We start from the raw sequence: 20,195 nt of genomic DNA, 5'->3' as shown, positions 1-20,195 counted from the left end.
CATATCGGTGTCTCCTGGAAAGTGGCATGCATTTTTTTTTATGTTTGTTAAACATATGTGTGCTATCACAAATAGAGGTTTCATGTTCTAGTTTTAGAAAATGACATTTAAAGCATCGTTTAAATAGATAAGCAGTGCATATTTGAGCTCACTATTGCTATGGAAAGAAATACATAAGAACAGTTGTTTTTTTTTCCTACAGAAAAAAATGGGGATGTGAATGTGTACTGATTAATTATGAGCAGATACTGATTAAGCAACTAATAGATCTGGGTTCTCTACTAATTTAAATTTGGGGCACAGAATAACAATCCTTTTCCCCAATGTTCTCTCTGTCCTGGGGGCAAAATAAAGAACAAACAGGTAACTATATATTTAGGAACATAGGATTTGTCACCTTGATTCTCTGACTTCTGTTCCTCATCTGTAAAATAGTTGGCCATCACTGAAGTTCCAAAGGGTCACTTGCAGTTAAACAATTGACAAAATATATCATAATAAATGTATATCTTTTAAAGTGAAACTATATATTCCTGGGAGTTACAGTGTAAACTAAATTAGTTTGCATTAGTCTGCTGGGGCTGCCAAAACAAAATGACACAGTCTGGGTGGCTTAAACAACAGAAAGACATTTTCTCATAGTTTTAAGCCTGAAATCCAATAGCAAGGTGTCAGCAGATTGGGTTTCTCCTGAGGCTACTTTCCTTGGCTTGTAAGACAGTCATCTTCTCACTGTGTCCTCATGTTGCCTTTTTTCTGTGTATACCATATGCAGTATCTTCCTCTTTTCTTTTTTTCTTTTTAGGATTTTATTTATTTGAGAGAGAAGAAAGAGCACATATAAGCTGGGGGGAGGAGCAAATGGAGAAGCAGACTCGCCACTCAGTAGGGAACCCGATGCAGGGCTGATCCCAGGACCCAGAGATCATGACCTAGGCTGAAGGCAGACACTTAACTGACTGAGCTACCCAGGTGCCCCCTCTTCCTCTTCTTATAGGAGGAATCTTGGATTAGGACTCCACCCTAATGGCTTCATTTTTATCATATCATGTCTTTAATTTATCTCCAAATATGGTTACATTCTGAGGTACTAGGGATTAGGAGTTTAATATATGAGTCAGTAAGGGGAGGGAGGCAGTAAGGGCACAATAGAGCTCATAACACTCTGGGTTTCTTGCAACACAGTCCCTATGGAGATACCTTCCAGATATCTTATATTAGAAAACAAGATATGGAGGCACCTGGGTGGCTCAGTCAGTTAAACATCAGCCTTTGGCTCAGGTAATGATTCCAGGGTCCTAGGATGGAGCCATCCTGTGTGGAGACTCCCTGCTCAGCGGGGAGCCAGCTTCTCCCTCTTCCTCTGCCACCCCCCTCCTTGTGATCTCTCTCTCCTTCTCTCTTTCTCTCTCTCTCTCTCTCCCTCTCTGTCAAATAAATAAATAAAATCTTAAAAGAAAATAAGATGTGGAATTACCACATCACCTTATAGGAATCACACAGGAATAATTCCTCTTATTTTACTAATAATTCAAAAGGCAAAGACAATATCAAATCATTTACAAAATAAGAGAAATCTGAGATTGTCAATGCAATTCTGTTGGTCTTTCTTCTAGCGTTGTATTACGATCTGATTTAGTTTAAACACTAAGTGAAATTGCTAACACAAACCATTTTCTTTATAAAATGTCTCTGTTGTTTTATCCATCAGTTCTAGAACTGTTAGAATATTTTCCAGCTAGAAATGCCCACATAAATCCATAAATTAAAGATTTATGTTTCATAAGCAATGCAATATGACCAGGTATATCCTATGAAAGGAATGCCATAGATAAGAACTCCTCCTGCTGATAAGTGTAATTAATGTGTTTGCCATGAGGTCTTTTAAGAAGTTTACAAGAGTTTTAATTTTTTTTTTCTTTTTTTCCTGGGCATAAAAGGGGACAGTGGGTGCAGGCCTGCTTATAACACATTCTTCGTCTTCTCCAAATTCCTGTGAGTTATGATATACTTCAGGTTAGAGATGTTTCCATAAACCTTTCATGTAATTACTAGTCTCCTCAGGCTACAATGATATTTCTGAATCCTTCAATATTGGATTGCTCATCTTCACTCTGTTTCAACAAAGATTTTTTTCTTTTTTTTTTTTTTACTTCGTAGTTTAACATTGAGCTTGATGCTCCTCTGGCATTTTCTTTTGTGATGTCTAACACCACCAATGCACTCTTTTTGTTTTCCAATATCGGACAAAAATCTCTCCAGGTCAGAAGAAAATGACAAAGAACAGCAACCCTTGCTTCAAAGAAGTCACTACTCTTTGGATGAGAGAATTTACAGTAAGAGACATCAACCCAAATTGCTCAAAAGTGTCCCTTCAACAGCAGTTGCTGGCTCTCATTGTCCAAGGACATGAGACAATGTCTTAGTTAGCTCTCGGACATGGGAAAATGTAGACATGGATAGGTTGCCAATCGCAGTTATGAGGGTGCCTAAATGGCTCAGTTAGTTAAATGTTTGACTCTTGTTTTTCAGCTCAGGTCATGATCTCAGGTTTGTGAGATCAAGTCCCATGTCAGGCTCCATGGTCGGGGGAAGTCTGCTTGTCACCTTCACCCTTTGCCTCCCCTCACTCACATGTGTGTGTGCGCGCTCTCTCTCTCACTCTCAAATCAATCAATCAATCAATCAATCAATAATCTTTTCTTAAAAAAGAGGCAGTTATGTGTACCTATGCATATATAAGTAGACATTCATTTGTATATTAAAACATTTTTTTCTAACTTGACCGACCTAATATAAACACGTTTCCTTTATATAAATTGCAAACGTATCATTAGTGTATTTAGATGTTACCTTCACCCATGATTAGAAGACAAAATAATTGATGTAAAGTAGTTATTGGGAGCAGTTGGTAAATATAGGCTAAAAGAAAGAAAATTATCAATGACTAAATAACTCAATGGCTAGTTTTAAATTAAAAAAAAGATTATTAATAATCTTTTAATAATTTAATAATAATAATCTGCATATTGTAAGCTGAAGTAAGGAGTGCAAATAATGTGAGGGAAAAAAAAATCGTTTACCAAATAGACAAGTGTTTCCCAGGCCCTGGCATATGCCATGGGCTAGAATAAACTGATTAGGTTTAGTATATACCCTCCCATTGAGTACAACCTAATGGGGAATAGATTTTCAGAAAATAACTATATAAATATTTATTTTATTATAATTGTGCAAACTATAATAAAAGCATAAAATCAAAGAATATACCAGACAATCTATATAGCAATATATGTTCTCAGATCTCAGTTCTCTATTTTAAAGAGATGATATTTCAGTTGGCAACAGGGAAAGCTTCAGAAAAAGAAACTTCAAAAAGCGAAAGTGTGAAAACAAGTTATGAAAGGTATCAAAGACACTTAAGTTACTATGAGTTCTACCTATGAGTATCACTGTGACTCAACGACACTGCAGAGCCATTGCATGAGGGATGAGGTGGATGCGGATGTGCACAAACACCAGGAGGGCTCTGCAGTGCACAGCAGGATCTGTAGCCTGGAGAGGGTTATTTCCATAAAAAGCAGGTTGATAGAATATTATTGAATTGACAGATAAATATAAATGGTAATGGAAAAGGCAAGGTTTTATTTGTTTGGAAAACATGCTAACTTTATTCAACAAAGAACTAGTAAACTTGGAATTGTCTACAACTATTGACAGTTTGTCACAAAAATAATCCAAACATCTATATTTTCTTGAACACTTAATATATGTCATGTTCTAAGCACACACTTAATTCTTAGAATAATCTCTTCACTTAAGATTATTACCACTTTGGGGGCTCTTGGGTGTTCAGTTGGCTAAGTGTCTGATCCTTGATTTCAGCTCAGGTCATGGTCCTAGAGACCTGAGTTTGAGCACTGGGTCAGGTGCTGAGTGTGAAGTCTGCTTAAGATTCTCTCTCTCCCTCTCCCTCTCCCTCTGCTCCTCTCCAGTGCTCTCTCTCACATGCACACATCTGTGTTCTTTCTTTTAAAACAATTACATTAAAAAGAAAGATTATTTCCATTTTTTCAAAAGAGGAAACTGAGGCTCAGAGCTGTCTAACCTTTGAGTGGCCCAGTTTTGTCATCTGTAAAACTAAGCATTGATATGAAAGGTTTCTTCAATTTTTATCATGATACATTAAACAAAAATTATAGAGTAAAACTATCAGGTATGAATTATGAAAGAGATAAAGTTGATTTCCTTAAAACCTTGGATTAAAACCTAAGGAATGTATCAACCATCAGGCAAACAGCCAACAAAACATAAGAACAATCACAGCAAAGAGTTTAATTTGGCAATTACTCCATAAAACGCTCAATTATTTTTTCTCCAAAAATTGAGGCTGAGGTCAAAACAGTTTAGCTTCTGAGATGATTCCTGAAAGAAATATAACATGGTGCAATTGGTATTGTAATGGAATTATAGAAGTGATGTCAGAGTGTCAGGAAAAGATAGGATTTGTACCGTTGAGACAAGGAAGATAGCCAAGACTTCACTAAAGGTTGAGTTAACAGCCGATCTGGACAATAAAGGATGAATAAGAAGGAAATCAAAGACCAAAATCAAAATCCATCACTTTGGAGTTTTCATCGCTATAATGTTAATACATAAAAATCTTTATTGAAGGAAATGCAAGAAATTATTAACACTCTAGCGCAATTTAGTTTATCTGATTGAATTTCTCTGAAAACAACAGGCTTCACCATGATATTAATGGAGAAAGAAAAGATACATATGGGAGATTGTCAGAGAAATCAGAAAAATTGTACCTTTCTGTCATCCAGGTCCTGTACAAAAGTCAACAGGATAGGATTAAAATTAGTGACTAAAAATTCAGTCTTTACACTTATAGCTCTCTTCTCTCTTTATTTGCATGCCAATATTTTCTGCAAAGGATAAGAAAACATTCAAGATTTTCTTCTTTTGATATTATCTGAATTCATACAGCCAGAATTGCAAGAGTCTGATAACTTGATAAGGCTTATAATGCTATTTCCCTTGGGAAATAAAACTTTAGTTTCTTACCCATCCATTTAAAAACAAATCACATCAAGAAAAACTGATACCTGAAAAATTTCTTTTCAGGTGGGCAACATATATATCTTTTATTCTCCATATATTCTGCTCTGAAACAGTAAAATGCAGTGGCCTGTGTATCAGTTGGTACACAGATAGTTAACATTTCTGCTGACACCTGTGAGCAGGATCATCAGTTCAGTTACAGTAACTCTATGAAGAATGAATTGAAAACTCTAGTGACAAACTAATATCTAAATTACATGTTAACTGAGCCCATAGAAAAGAAAATGTATGAATTTCACTGCCCCAAGTGACTATAATGCTGTTTATTATCTTACATACCAACTGTCAGTGTCCTGTGATGTGGAACAGTTTAGATTATTGCTGACATTTGGAAAAATAAATGAATTTAAATGAACTTGAACCAGTTAAGCAACATGGCAACTTGAAATTGCTGAACAGAAATAGTTTGTTTTTTGGAGAAAAAAAATTTACAAATATTGTAAGAATTTTTCTTAGCTACTGCTTCTTAGTTTAGATTTGTCTCTGGAGAATTAGAATAACTTGAATGACTTTGACATAAACACGTGGAGTATGATATATTAGCATTCTTAATGTAGCTTAAATATAGGGAAAAGTATCCATTGATGTGCATGAAATCTCCCACTAGGTAAAGCTGAGTTAAACTGATATTTCTCACTGGGTACTCTGTATTCTGTATCTTGATTTATTATTTAAAAATAAAATACAATTTTCACTAGAGAAAATGTTAAGAAACACTTTTGAGATAGATGCTAATTAAGGTTGGGAATACAATCATTTTTGCTACATGCATAGTAACAAATATAACACTTTAATGTCCTAATAAATATGTATATATGTTTGTTTCTTTGGGAAATATCTGAATGAAATATTCCTATTGTCTAAGGACCATCAAGTTTGTAAGGACATCAGACCTTTCAAATATTAGATAAATCCTATATAGCAAATTCTTAATTTAATATTCTTTGTCAGTTAAGTTGTGCCCCACTTGTGACCTAAAGAACTTGTGAGATAATAAACATATTGTTTTAAAGTGCTACATTTGGGTAAATTTGTCACAGAGCAAGACAAAATGAATATAGTTTGATTTGAGTTTGGGACAATTATGAATAAAGCTCTAATTAGCATTCTTGGTTTTCAGTGGACATACATGCCATTTCTGTTGGACAGATACAAAGAAATGGAATTACTGCATTGTAAGGAATTTTAATATTTACCATTAATAGTTATGGACAAATACTTTTCCAAAGTAATTGTACCAAAAGACAATCACATAAACAATAGAAGATTTGCATTTTTACTCAAACTTGCCAGCACTTAGTATTGATAGTCCTCTTCATTTTAGCTATTCTTATGGATATGCATTGATAAATTATTGCGGTCATAATTTGCATTTATAGTAAAATTATGGAATTATGTAGGTAACCCAATGTATACAAATAGAAACAACTTGAGTGATATTTACAAATTAGAAGCACAAACTTTGCATGCCAAGAAATTGTTTCCATAGTTTTTTTTTAAGACCATATTATAGTGAAAATGAAGAGAAAAGTGAAAATCCAGATTCATATGAGCATTTTAAAGAAGGAAAGTATGAAAAAACTGATGAGTAATAATCTAAAAAAATACTGAAGTAATAAAGTTTATAAAACAGCCCACAACAGCATCACAAAAGTTTTGTAATACACTAAAGAGCCTTTAGGATACTGCTTTAATCATGTACACTGAAATTAAGATGTCATTATGCATAAGTGACTAGAACAAAACCTTATTAAAATATTATGCAAACTGGCACAGTACTAAATGCTGTAGTTGTAACTTGTACAATATGTATTATTGCTTATCTTATTTTACTGTTATAGGCTTTGCAGATATCAAGATAAAGAAATTAAAAATCCTTCTGCAGTAGGCAAATTTTTTCTTTCTGAAAATGCTGCTTAGCAACTGACCACACCCCCCATTTTCAAAAAAAAAAAAAAAAAAGAAAGAAAGAAAAAGAGAGAGAGAGAGAAATGGTAACAAATGCAAAAATGGCAAAGTCCTGCAATGTAAAATATACCAAAGGGAAAAATTTAAGTATCCAATAAATATTTTAAATAGATGATGAATCTCAGTAGTAAACAGGAAGGGATTAAATTGTACTATGTTACTTTTAATCCATTGGATTAGTGGCCTTTTTTTATTTTTTTTTTCTGGATAATTTATGTATAAAGGTAATTTTATATATTTCCAGAACCTATTGAACCCAAACACTTCCACTTTCACACATAGGCTGAGAGAACACTCACATATGTGCAAAACACATGTATAAGCACTGTCACATCTTTATATTAATAAAAACAAATTTAGAAAAGATGTATTATTGGCTAAAGGAAGAATAATTTGTTGCGTTATGAGAGAAGCAGATTTGGATGTCGCTTATATCTCCATGCTTTGTCACATGCTACTCTTCTCTTGTAACTAATGAGTCCCACGTCCTCCAGTTGGGATGGTTAGTGGACTCAGGCGAGCTGGTGCAAGTACTCTGACAAACCTGTATTCTATCAGATTCTCTCACAATAATTTACACAGTAAGAAACCCAGAGAGATGTGCTACCAATCATTAATAATAGTAAAAGCAGACACAATGAAAAACCAAATCATCATAACAATGAGTGCTTGTCATGGTAATGTATGTAGCTTACCCTTAGTATCTAAGATGTTCTAGGCACTCCTCTAAGCAGACGTGCGCGCGCTCATTCAATTCTCCCAAGAATCACATAAAGTAGGTACCATTTTTATCCTTATCCATCTTATTCATGAGAAAACTCATAGTCACAGAGCTAAGAGATTATAGTTAGACTGACTGAATCCCAGCTAGCCACACTGTCAACCACTCTGCTTTCCTCTCTCTAAATTAGACTTCCTATTAGTCCATCAGATCTATTGTGGTATCTTGAACAGTGATGTAAATGAATACTTTGAGCCCATACTTGCTCCCTTACTTCCCTGTGTATTCCTAAAACAACCTGCAATCAAAAGGCAGAGATTCTCAAACATGAGTAATATAGGAACTCCATCTAAGGTTCAAAATAAATAAAAAGACAAAGAAATCCCTCAGGGTCAATGAATAATTAATTAAATAATTTGTGCTAACAGTTTTAAAATTATGTAATTAAAAAAAGACTCCTTATGTTTATAGATCACATAGAATTTTTAAAACAAAACAGATTAAATAGAAACTGAGAAAGATTGATTGCATGAATCACAAAAATGACAGTGTGACAATTCTGAATATGGGCCTTACCATGACTCACGCCTGTCCATTTGGTTGCTCTTGCATCCCTGTCTTCTGAAAGAACCTATTTTACACTGCTACATGGATATAGAGAAACATAGAGCTAAATGAAGTTGCTCCAGTAAGAAGACATTTGACCTATAAATGTTTGAGCTCCAGCCAACAATCATTTCTCAAAACAGAGTAAACGTAGATCAAGTCAGAAATAATTCTCAGCTAAAACACAAATTTGTAGAATCATGACCTGAATAATGTATATTGTTTCACACCATCTTATTTGGAGTTGGTTAATCTTCTAGCATTATCATGACAGTATATATAACTGATACAGAAATGAATATATAAACTTGCAGTGGTTCCATAAAAATAAGACCTAAAATATGTGGCTTCAGGGACTAGGCAGTGAGAGTACAGAGGATGGGAAAATGATGAAGAAACTGAGGAAGCTAAAAAGGCCAACTATGGACATATCAGTGAAACAACTGAAAATTTGCACTGGTAATAACTTGGAAGATCAAAACTCTACCAGATGAATATAACTCGTGATGATGTGATGTTTAAACTAAAGCATCAGTGTTGTGTTTAAGAAGGAGACTGGGGTCTGGTTTCACATTTATCTGTTTATGAATTTTGATTCAAACAACACTAATACAAAGAATCATAGCTTAAATAAATATGCACAAAATGCACTAATGACTTTAACAGTTTGTTTTGTACGATAATTGGACCCCCATCATTACAAAAATCACCAGTGTAGAGTGCTAAAATGACAATATTAATGAGATTTTCTTGGGTAACCTGTTAGTGCTGTTGTGTTTTATTTGACAGTTTACCATTCTAATGTTATTCATAGCTTTAGTAGATGGCTACTTATTCTAATTATTGTAGAATTCTGAAAAAGGAATTTTTTTATTGCCCGCTTATGATGAATCAAGTATGCAGTATTGATTGTTGTGAGTAGGTAATTACAAAGATTGGATCATTGCAGACTGGTAATATTGAACTCACCTTTTTGGAACAGATCCCTCTGTGTCTGACAAGCTTAAGTAGAAAATGCTATCTGGTGACTCATGAATCGTACCACTCCTATCCATTCAATCCACAAAAGCTTTTATACTACAACCTTGTTATCCTTTGATTGTCAATTTGCCTGAACACACTCATTTACTAAAACAAATAATAATATTTGCATCACCATCATCATGCTGTGATCGACTACTAATTGCCAATCGTAATTATTCCCCCATCATGTCCTATGCTTTATAAATTCTCAGTCACTTCTACACATCCATGACCCTTAACTCTGTGCTTGGCCATCTAACTAGCTTCGGACAAAAGGATGTTAGCATAGATGATATAGCAGAATTTTAAAACAGACTTTAAATATTGGACATGCTCTGTTATGCTACTGCATTGTATTCATCACCAGGTGCCCTTTTAACTCAGGACCTAGAATGAACGCAAGTGGAATAAAGCAGCCGTAGCTGACCCACAGACATGTGAGAAGTACATGTCTAATTTTGAATGTCACTAAGTTATTATGGCATTATTCTTCATCACACACCAATTGCTTATTATATAGTCGAAAGCCAGACAACATAGGATATGCTTAAATTAATTGTGGTTTTCATCAAAATGGAAAGCTTAAATTAAAAAAAAATTATTAGAGTGTAGAGACCCCCTTAATCCCCACAAATATAAATTTAGATTCTTCATGGTGAAGGAGGGGTAACAGTTTACAAACAGTAGAATGAGCATTCCAGACTTAAGTTCATCTGAGCATGGTTTGGGATTTTACACTTTGAAAGAGTTTATAAAACAGTGTTGAGGAGTCTTGTATTGGTTTGGATGGATGGATGGATGGATGGATGGATGGATGGATGAGTGGATGGATGTGTAGATGGGTGGATGGAAGGATGAAAGGATAATACTAATTAGGTGGTTTGGCTATTATTTTCTTTTAGCTAGAGGACAATTTGAATATGAAAAGTTTACTACAAAGTATACAGAAGGCATAAAGCCAATACACTAAGAAATATATTCAACCTATACATTCTTACGTGCTTTCTTAGTTCCCCAAAAAGCTTTTTACAAGTTATTCTCCTTACCCTGGGATTCAGCTTATAAAATAAAATTAGTCTTTTTTTAATGTGTGCATGTAGTCTACAAATGTTCATAGGATGGCCTGCGAGAATTTTTGTGGAGCTTAGTTTTATACTGTTTATGTTCCAAAATTGTCAATTTCCATGTAACCCTTTTTCAACTAGAGCTCAGGAGCTATATCCCACTTTTGGAAATTAGTAGTGCCTAAGAAATATGGGACAAACTAAATGATACTGAATTGAATCAAAATATATTGAATGAAATTGACAATATTTGGGGATATTCAATACACTGATATGCCTAGAATTAGAGGACTGACCTCATAATGGTTTAAATAATACATGTAAAATGTCTAATATGGTGGCCAATTTATGGATTTCACTCAGTAAATGCTAGCCATAGGTGACTGAAAAATATGATAGTAAATGTCTCTCCTGCCTTTGTAACATTTCTTGTGTGAAACATATACTTCTCTACTGGGAAATGTTTTTTTGGTTTTTGTTTTTAAAGATTTTATTTATTTATTTGACACACAGAGAGACCACAAGCAGAGAGAAGGCCAAGTAGAGGGAGAGGGAGAAGTAGGCTCCCCACTGAATAGGGCACCTGACATGCAGGGTCAATGCCAGGACCCCAGGATCATGACCTGAGCCAAAGGCAGATGCTTAACCAACTGAGCCACCCAGGTGACCCTCGACTGGGAAATGTTGATGTTAACTTGTATATAGCTCAGTTGTATCTCTCATCCTCACCTACACATAAATATCAAAAACTCTCATGACTAACCACATGTATTTATTGCTGGTTTGTTACCTTTAAATTGGTAATTAGCATATATAAACTGTCAAATTTAGGAAAACTTCCTTATCTTTGACTCTTTCTTGGCTATTCTTTAAAAAAGGTACTAAGGCATATCTTACACACTCTAATATTCACCTACTTTAAGTGTATAGAGTCTGATAATTACAAATTTTGCAATCAAGCAACCATAATAATTTAGTGTTATAGTATTTTCATTGTTCCAGAAAGTGCCCTTATTATGCCTTTTGGCAATCAATTCCCCTCTTATTCCTGACCCTTGGAAAAAAACACAAACAAAGAAACAACAACAGGAACAACGGGGAAAAACCAAATCAAACCAAACCAAAGGAAACTAAAACCAAACGAAAAACCTGCTCTGGTTTCTATAGTTTTTCATTTTATGAAACTTTGTATAAACAAAATCATTTAAAAATTTAGTCTTTTGTTTCTAATTTCCCTCACTTAACATGAGCTAGAATATTTATTATTTATTTATTTATTTATTTATTTATTTATTTATTTATTTATTTTAGATTTAACTATGCCTGTTGTGTATATCATAAGTTTGTTCCTTTTTGTTGTTAAGTAGTATTTCAATGTATGGACATAGCACATTTTGTTTATCCTTTCCATATGTCAGAGGCATTGAATTTTGCTAGTTTTTGGTGGTTATAAATAATGTTACTAACAGCATTCATAGACAAGTCTTTGTGTGAACATATATTTTCATTTCTTTGGGGCAGATACCTGGAATTGAATTATTATATAAGATGGTATGTTTTGTTTAACATTTTGAAAGCTGCCAAACTTCTTTAGAAGAGAGTGGTTTCATTTTATTTTTCTTCAGAAATGTATAAAAATTTAAAGTTTTCTTTATATCCTTGTCTATATTCAATATTTTAGTCTTTTTACTATAGTCATTCTAGGAGGTATGTTGTAGTTCTAATAACAGTTGTGAAAATTTTATATTTGTATATATATGAAAACAAATGATGCTAAAATTTTTAGATGCTTCTTTTCCTTTTTTATATATTTTTAATAAAATGCCTATTTGAAGAATTTGCTCATATTTTTAATTACTTTTTTTTGGTAAGTTATAAGGGTTCTTAATTTATTCTGGATGCAATATTTTATCAAATATATGTCTTGCAAATATTTTATTTCAGTCTATGGTGTTATTCTATTTCCCAAGAGTGTTAAAAAGAATATGTATTTGCTGTTGTTTTATAGATATTGATGGGATTTTGTTGGTTTAGGATGTTGTTGAGTTTCTGTATATCTTGACTGGTCTAGACCATTTGTCAATTGTAGAAAGCAATACTGAATTCTCTAACCACAATTGTATAACTGCCTCTCTTCTTTGTATTCTATTAGTTTTTACTTTACAAGTTTTGCCATCTTTTGATGATCTACACATATAATTAGTATACTCGTGTCTTCTAGGTGGATTAAACTTTTAGTATACTATCATATCCATCTCTGTTTCTGATAATATTCTTTGTTCTGAAGTCTGCTTTAGCTGACATTAATATAGCCACTCCTGCTTTTTCAAATGTTTGCACAATATATCTTTTTACGTCTTCTTATTTTCAACCTGCTTATATTGTTATATTTGAAGTGAATGTCTTGTAGACAGCAAATAGCTGAGTTCCATTTTTAATAAACCACGTCAATCCATGTCCTTTAATGATGTACTAACCATTTATATTTAATGTAATATTTTAAACTAGTCTTTCTTCTCTCCATCTTTTAGATTATTTTTATGTATAAAGAAGTTATTTAGTTGCCTTTAGTGAGAGGAGTGAAATAATGTATATTAATACCATGTTCACAGAAACAGAAGTCTCTGGTTGTTTTTCCTTTTATCCTGAATACTTTTTCTTTAGTATTGCTATTAGTACAGGAGTATGAACAACCAATTATTATTTTTTTAAATACAGAAATATTGTTATTTTATTTTTATATATGACAGTTAATTTTCCTGGACTGAAGATTTTGGTTGATTTTTTTCCCTTTTATCACCTTTATTATGCCACTCCAAAGCTTTATGGCCTCAATTCTTTCTAAATAGATGTTAGTCATTAACTATATCACTGTTTTATATGTAAGAAGACATTTTTCTCTTGTTGCATTCAATTTTTTTTCTTCATCTTTTCATCTCAGAAGATTAATTATGCTGATTTATATATAGTTATATAGATATGTATATAGATAGACCTAGCTATAAATTTATCCTATGTGTAAGTTTATTGAACTTTTGTGTTTATCCTATGTGGAGCTTATTGAACTTATTGGATGCATAATTTAATGGTTTATATCATGTTTCAGAAATTTTGGGTCATTATTTCTTCAATCATTTTCAGCCACTCATCTCACTCCTTTGTCTTTGAAACTTTTTATGAATCTTAAATACCTGTTGTCCTGTTTTATTTTAACTGAATAATTTCTTTTGATATTGTTTAAATTAATCATTATTCCTTCTCCATCTCAAATCTATTTTTGAGCCAATTTAATTAATTTTTCATTCCAGTTATTGTATCTTTCAGCTAATTTCATTTGGCCCTTTTTATCACTCTTATTTCTTTTGAGATTCCCTACTTGTTGACTGATATTAACATATTTTCCTTTAATTTTTAAACATATTTTTATTTCTTTGAGTATATATATAATATCCGATTTAGTTTCCTGGAATATTTATCATCAATTTCCACTCAGTTTTTTGTTTTGTTTGCTTTCATTTTCTCTAGCATAAATCATACTTCTCTGCTGTTTTTTTGTTTTGTTTTACTTGTAAATTTTGATTGAAATTTGACTGTCTTAAAAAGTTTATTGCAGCAACTTTGGATTCCAGTATACTTTATGAAATTTATTGTTTTTATTTTTCTCATATTGCTTTAGTAACTTGTTTGAATTTAAACTTCAAAATATATTTCCTCTGAGGATGATAGACATTGATTTCCTTGTTCAATTGTTTTCTTTACTTTTATTTTTTTTACCCTATGTCATAAGTTGTCTGTCTTGTTTTTACATTGAGCACATAACATTTCCAACCACTGTTGACCAAGCTATTGGCCTACTGGGTTCACATCTGTAACTTCAGCCAGTATTCAATTTTTCTATGATTTTCATATTTCACAGTGCAATTTCATATTTTGCTATACATTCATAGCTTAATAGTCATCTAAGTGTATGTGTAGAGTTTACTACTCTAGTTCTTTTATGACTTTGTAACTTTGAGATTTATTTGTCAAATTTCTGGTTTGTCTACTGCCCTTCATAAACTGGATTACAACCTTGGGCTAATAAAACTATTGAATTTCTCTGTCTATTCTGATTAAGATTGCTATCTTTAGCTGGCAATGGTCCTATCTCCCCTGACACATTGAGTCCACCAAGTCAGCTAGAAAAGCTATTAGTTTTGCCACTAATATCAATCCAATAGAACTATGTTTTTGGCTGACCATTTCAAAGGGGTGCATGCAAGCAAGGCAAACTTTCAACATTTTTATCCAAAATTAAAGCCGTTTTTCAACATTAAATGCTCCTTGATTTATCCAATGATAATCAATTATTTAATTAAAGTTTCTTAAATTGATTGCTTTTTTGGAATTTCATCCAGTTTTTACATTTTTTTTCTGAAGGAAATTACTTTGCTTACTCATGCCACCATTTCCAACAGTCTAATTGTTTTTTTTTTCTTTAAGTGGTATTCATATGTTCTGAAAAAGTCTTTATAATATCAGTTGAGAAGTTGCCTCCCAAAATTTTCTTTGACCCAAGCATTTCTTTTTCTTTTTTCTTTTTTTAAAGATTTTATTTACTTATTCATGAGAAATACAGAGAGAGAAGCAGAGACACAGGGAGAGGGAGAAGCAGGCTCTATGCAAGGAGCCCAACATGGGACTCGATTCTTTCCCAAGACCCAAGCATTTCTGAACATTTGTCCTTACTTCATTAATTTTGCTCTGTAAAATGTTTTTGTGCTTTTTCTTTATTAAAAAGGGTTTATTAGATTATTTGAATCTTCTCTGCCTCTATGACTACATACAAATTTCAGGTCCTACACACTTTGAAAGAGATGTATTTGAACTTAGGCCATTTGCCACTTTTCCTGGTTTGCTACCTAATTGTGTTTCATATCCTTTGGGAACTTAGTGTAAAAAAAATTCAGTCATGGAGATATTTGTATCAAATATCCCTCTCTAGAAAAAATTCTGAGATTATCTTCTCAGGCTCTGTCCTTATTTATTTTATTTTTCCCCTTTAATAGCTGATAGAATACTTCAATCCTTAATGATAAACAATTCTTCAAAAAGTGACAACAAAATGTTGAAGAATTTTTGGAAGCAAGATGATGGGCCATACTATTACTTATATATTTAAGTTTTGGTTTACAGAATTATGTGAAAAATCTGAGAACAATATCTTTGAAACAAGTTTGGAAAACCTCTTGGGCAGATGATATAGCTCTGTTCAAGGAGATCTCAGAAGTTAAAAAAAAAAAAATGTTCTAAGAAGATACTTTATTGCTAAGCCGGTAAAAGTGTTGTTGAGACCAAAACTACTTTCCTTAGGATTTGATCCTTGCCTAGGCCTTAGCCTGGACAGAATCTGGGGAAAGTAGAGACTCATGAAAATATGTTTTGAGATATATAGGGCATCTGGGTAGCTCAGTTGATTAAGCGTCTTGATTACAGTTCAGTTTGTGATCACAGAGTCATGATACTGAGTCTTCTGTTGGGCTCCACCCTGGGCATGGAGGCTGCTTAAGATTCTTTCCTTCTCTCTTGCACCCCCTCCCCTGAATATTTTTTTCCCTCCCCTGAATATTATATTTTATATTATTCTATATATTATATATATATATATATATATATATATATATATATATATATATTAGAGGGAGAGAAAGATACTATAGAACTACTTCTAGAAAAGGATAAATAAGGTGTGGCTGGAAGACTGGGAAACCTGATGCCCTCCTCTCTATCAGAAAAAATCATAACTATAGTTTCTGAAAACCAAGTTTTAATGTCATAAGATATGCCTGTTTGTCCCTGGGTCATGAACTTTTGTACTAAAGTGAATATGTCCTCATATTCAAATGTACCTACTTATTCATATTTCATATTAATTTGTAACATTAAATGAGGCAATAATTTATTGGGTTACCTCACACACCCACAGCAAAAGAAGAGTCACAGAAACTCAAACAAATATAGCTTGGTGGAAAATGCACTTAACTTTTCACTTGGGAAATGAAATACATTAAGCTTAAGGTGGAAAAAAGGTTATTGCATGTCCTCTTCTGAGAATCAATTCTTTCCAGAAAAAGAGAGGGGAAAATTTAATGTTAAGTATCTCAAAGAAAATTCTGCATCTAAGATTATCTCTATGCATTAGGTTAATTTTTCCACTTGGAAATTTATATGTGTTATAAAATGGGGGTATCAGTCATTAGTCATTAATATCTGAATTTGCTCCTCTAGTAGCTAGTTAAGGAGAGCTATGAGAAGTTATACAGAATAGTCCATTAAACAATTCTTGGTTGTTTTACCTGCAACTTCTACAATGTAGAAGATTACAATTTGAAGATTAGTTACCACACATTTGCAAGCTTGAAACCCAACTCTATTTCCTTGTTACCCTGCCTATTAAAAGATAGGAATAATGTCCAATTACCTCAATTTTAAGTACAGAAGCCAATAAGTAGAATCAGTGCCTAATATTAGTGTCTATATGAATCGGCAAGCTATTTATATTTGTCTGCCACCTTAGCAGCTAGATTGTTGAATTTCCTTCTTATGATGACTCAGCTAATTATCCTATTTTATTATTATTTTGAATTATATGTGGAGTGCATCCAAAATATTCTCAATCGCCAAGACTGCTAAAATTTTAGTCGTATTATGACCTGAGACCATGACCGAATTGCATCACTTTCTATCTAATGGCAACTAGCTGACTTCCTTTTGCTTAGGTTTGAATGAAAGTCCTAAAGAGAGAATTCAGAAAGGATAAAAGTAAAAGCTAGATAATAGGATCATACATAATAAGAGGCAGACTCAGAAAGAAAGGTGATGAATAACCAGAATGTGGCATTACTAGTTACAACAAATGCTTTTGGAGAGATGTCTAGGAGGGTTTTCTCTGAGAACATAGCCAAATGAAGTTATGATTACTTCCTGAATAACAGTAAATGGCAGTTCATTTTTCCACTGTATTTGAATGTGGAAGTGCAAACATTTCAAAAAATATTCTTCTTTATTATATATTAAACTATTATCTGGAATAAATTGAATATATTTGCTTGCACTTCTACAGAGTCTGATATGTGTGAAAATGATGTCTAGACTGATGAAGAAGAAAGAGAAGTAGAGGAATAATATTAGAGGAAAGAAAAATAAAAGTGGTCTCAAAGATGGTAAAAATATATGTATATCACTTAATGCTATGGCATCCAGAGGCTTTATGAAGGCACTGAACAAAGAGGGATGAAAGAGCATAAATAAGAACTTTTAAGATTTAAAAGATGTGTAGAGCATACTTGCAAGGTTATGTGTTATCAAACACTGTTGGTGGCAACATCCTGACTGTTGCTCAAACACTTATTCCATATTGAAAGGATCTATCCTCAGAAACAAAGAACATGATGCATTTTTGCATCATAAATATTTTCCTTTCTGCTTTTGTTCTGATACTGTGTCTTAGACAACTGCAAACATTTTAACTCAGGGCCCATTTTGTTTTGTCTATATTCCCATCTACTTCTTTCCCTTCTTTTTGGATTGCATTTCATTCATAATTATTTAATATTTATCTTTAAAAGATATAATTTTAAAAATATTATTGTTAATTATTAAATCTAAAAAAATAGCAGTATTTCTTTAGCAGCACACAATATCTAGAAACATTGTATTTATGTAGACTCTTTACCAAGTATTTTTTGAAGATAATTTACAAAGGTATCCCTACATAAATGACATCGAGACTCTAGAAAAGTAATGCAGATGCTTCATAAGAACATATTTACTATATTTTTGCTGATGGTAAATTTAACTTCCTCTGAAAATTTCTACCATCATGGTCAGTTACATTCCAAATTCCTATGTTCTCCATTCAAAAAGAAAAATAAAATATCACGATTGGTGAAGAGTTTTCTTTTTTTTCTGTATCATCCAAGCTCTACTAGACTATAAATATATAAATATTGATATGACTTGGCATGTTTGCAAACTTCTTTTATACGTTAAGCAATGCTTTATCATAAGCAATGCTTATCATGTACTACTCTATGCATTCCTTCAGTTTTCTTGTGTTTTGCCAAACATTCCATTTGACCAATGAGTTAAAGTGTACACTGAAACTGATGAACTGCAAGTATATTCAATATATTTCTGGTAAAATCTGAGTCAGCATGAAGACTCTACTGGAGTGCAAGAATTAACATGACATAATGCTGAGTACAGTCTCTTTCAAGTTAAAGATCTGAATAGCAAAATTGAATCCATGAAACTATATTGGTTTTCTAGAATAAAAAACTAGGTAACCCCATTTTAGTCATGGGCTAGTACACAATACAAAGATTCTTTAATTGAAATAACATAGAATTAATTTAATTTGCTGTGGATAGTAATTTTCTGAAGTCTTTCTGCATAGAATTCAAACAGCGAGAGGGTATGTGAGTGTGTATATTATATATACTTGTGTGTGTATTTATAATTCTTATTAATTAAGTAAAATGCAACAAAATGTCAGATATCATTCTTCTACATAATTTTAGCAAGACTCTGAAACAGTGAACACATGTTATCTTGTTTTTAAATTCTATGTTCTGCCCACATTGAGTTATGAATAATCTAGTCTTGCTAATTGCTTTTTCACAAACTCCCATTCTGATTTTACTTCATATGTTCAATCTATTTTTTTCCTTTTGTATTTCTATAAATATTCTTCTACTGGCTACTTACTAATTCCTTTAATAGTCTTTAATCTCAACAATTTATTATTTTATTCTGGAAGAGTAACTTCCCAAGTCATTCTGAGCTAGCTGTAAAAAGTAGCTTTAAGGTCATGATTAAAGGTGGAAAATTCAAATTATTTAAATAGTTATTGAACAAAATCAATTCCGTTTTCAAAACATAACATTCATAAAAATCTGGCTCCTATTGTGTGAATTAAGGAAGTCATGTACATTAAAATATTTTTTCTCTGATGTTAACTAATTAGAATTTACATAAAAAGTTGAATTAAGAAAAAAATAGTTTGCCTCGGTCCTTTTTAAAGAGAGAGAGAATTAGCTAGAATTTAAGATAAAATAACTGAATTTGAAATATATTTATTGGCATTTACAAGAATCAAAAGTCACTTTTTAATGTCATATTTCAAAAAATATATTTATACATATATACTGACTAGCTTTGGAAATCTACAAAAATATGTTTATATGAACTCTTAGGCAAAAAAGCAAAAACAAAAACAAAAAAAACCTAGCCCACATTTGAGATGAAGTCTTCCAGGTAATTTTTAACCAGTAATATAAATGAACTGGTTGGTCATTCTAAAATTAATGCCAAAAAAGATGAGATATTAGAGAAACTGAATTATATTGTTGGTTCAGATAATATTTTTTTAAAAAATCTACCAAGATCATGAATGTGTCCTCTAAATAGTGAACAAAATGGAAATTACTTAGTACTGTGCAATGCTTCATATGTTCTTTGGCTTTTTCATTTTATTATCATTATTTTGGTGCTGGGCATTATTTATTTCAAAGAATTATATCAAATGACAAATGGATCATAACATTATGTCAATAATAAGCACATCTGAGATTCTCATGGCAACTTTTTTTGTTATGCATATCTACATATATTGGCCATATAATATAATCCTACTGTATACA

This window comes from Vulpes vulpes, chromosome 14 (assembly GCF_048418805.1).
Source record: "Vulpes vulpes isolate BD-2025 chromosome 14, VulVul3, whole genome shotgun sequence".
NCBI lineage: Eukaryota > Metazoa > Chordata > Mammalia > Carnivora > Canidae > Vulpes > Vulpes vulpes.
The sequence above is the reverse complement of the archived record's forward strand: the minus strand, read 5'-3'. Positions refer to the sequence as shown.